The following is a 2,500-nucleotide window of genomic DNA, read 5'->3' on the forward strand; positions in this document are numbered from 1 at the left end:
GATCGAACACGCACAGACATACACATACACACGCACGCACGCCCTCACTCATTCACTAATTCACTTATTCACACACACACACACACAGACACACACACACACACACACACACACACACACACACACACACACACACACACACACACACAACCCCCCCATCCGTACGTACCCTCGTGCGATGTTGCGTACATATTCTACCAAAATCAATAGAAACTGTCGTGTCAACCGAAATCCCAGACAGAAATGACCAACACAAACCGTATTTTCCCCTCGCTCGCAATGTCCAAACAGAAGGCCGTCCATGTAACCGGGCAATGCCAGGCACTCTTCACCATCACGTCAACGACATGACCTCACTGTAACGCCGTCGTTTATGATATTTAGGCCCCAACACGTCACGTCATATCAGCTACAGCCACATGCGGATAGCAGTCATCAGGAGGAGTTGATTATCCTTCCCGAGCCGTTCCAACTCGTGCCCTATTTCCGGCCACCCCCCCCCCCTCCCCTCCCCACGCCTCCGCTTACTTGGGGATGGCACAGTGCCAGTCAGTGCTTGGGGCGCCGGCGGGAGGGAGGGAGGGAGGGGAGGGAGGGGGGCGGCGAGGGGGTGATGGGGGGTTATGTCTTCAGAGCGAGGAAGCAGAATTGCTCGCAGAGAAAAAGGAACAATGGAGGAGAAAAATTGTAATGATACTTAAGTTAGGTCTTTAATGTTTTGAGATATGGCGCATGAAAAGAGGAATGTGTTCATTATTACTGCTTATTATTATCATCATCATTACTATTATTATTGTGTTGTTATTATTATAATCATCATCATCACCATCACCATCATAGTTATTACAATTTCATAATTATCATTATTATAATTATTATTATCGTTATCATACGCATTATTTAAACAAATGTAAGAGCAATGCTTATTATTCGCAGTAGTAACAGAAGCAATATTCATTTCACATGTATTTTCACAGTGATAAAGAGTTCTATTGACCAGTGGTTCCAATATGCTGAAAAGAGCTAGAGCGTGTAGTACATGTACGCTAAATTGGCACAATAGCTATGCTCCCTTTTCATAGATGTAGGGGAAATAATTTGCCTAAATCGATTGATCGCGTAGCCTTTATTATCTCCTCACTATATTTGTTTCTAATTTGTTTTAAATTCTTGTTCTCTTTCTTTAATGCGGCAATTTGATGTGAGTTATGAATTTGAAGTATGGATCTATGGTGGCGTTTGTTATAAGAGCAACACTATTGATTATTAGAATAAGGATGAAGATGTTGATGATAGTGTTAGTGATGGTTGTGGTGGTGCTGGTGATAATGACGATGATGATGATATGGTATATGTAGTGGTGTTGGTTTTGGTGATAGTGATGATGATGAAGATGCTGATAGTGATAATGATAATGATAATCATAAGATCATGATGAAAACCGTTTCGTGTTATCTGTGCATTAATCAATTGTTACTTTAAAACATAATATTTATGCTGTAACGTCCAGGCCTTTAGGAATTTATTAGAACAAATTATCAGATTTATCACATCTTGGCGAGAAATATTCCAAAGTCAATATCCACACTACTTAACTACAGGCTATTCGCTTAGGTATTGGAATGCGGCGGAATATATCCGTAGACTTTTACCCCCGAAATTATAAGACCCCGTTACTATCTGTTAAAAGCCTAGACATTGATGGGTGGTCCCGAGGAGGCTGGGAAAAAGAAACCAAGGAGGGGAAGATGAAGAATAAGGAGGAGATGAGAATGATAAAGAGGAAGGTAAAATGGAGAAGATGAAGAAGAAGGAGGAAAAAAGAAATGAAGGAAGGGGAACAAGAAGATGAGAGTGAGAGAGAGAGAGAGAGAGAGAGAGAGAGAGAGAGAGAGAGAGAGAGAGAGAGAGAGAGAGAGGGTGGGGGGAGAGTTGGATGGATGGACGGATGGATGGACAGATAGATAGATAGATAGATAGAAAGATAGAGATTGAGAGAGAGAGAGAGAGAGAGAGAGAGAGAGAGAGAGAGAGAGAGAGAGAGGAAGAAGGAAAGAACGAATCAGACCCAGAGACAGAGAAAGAAAAGAACAGCAAGGATTAACAGAAACGAAAGAGAGAGAGAAAAGAAAGGAAAAGAAAAAGAGGATGAACAGTTGGTGAACTTCTTTTCCCAGCCGTCATTTCGCGGCCGGTTGCTTCCATTAGCGTGAACGGGGAGGCGTGTTGGGTGGGAGGTCCTCCGGATTACCTTCCTGCCGCCGTTTTATTATCGGTGTCCGCTCGATGATCTTTGCCCCTTCGTCAGGCTCGATCGGGGAAGGAGCGAGCTTTTTCATATCACTTTCGCTCTCTCTATCCCTTCTTTTTTTTTTTCCTTTCTCTCTTCTATTCTTTCCTTTTTTAGAATTTTTTTTCCGTTTTCTTTGTCCAATTTTTTTATAGGTCATTTTCGCTGATGGCTCAGTCTGCCGTTTCGTCTGTGTTTGTGAATTCCTTC

Source organism: Penaeus chinensis, chromosome 40 (genome assembly GCF_019202785.1).
Source record: "Penaeus chinensis breed Huanghai No. 1 chromosome 40, ASM1920278v2, whole genome shotgun sequence".
NCBI classification, from domain to species: domain Eukaryota; kingdom Metazoa; phylum Arthropoda; class Malacostraca; order Decapoda; family Penaeidae; genus Penaeus; species Penaeus chinensis.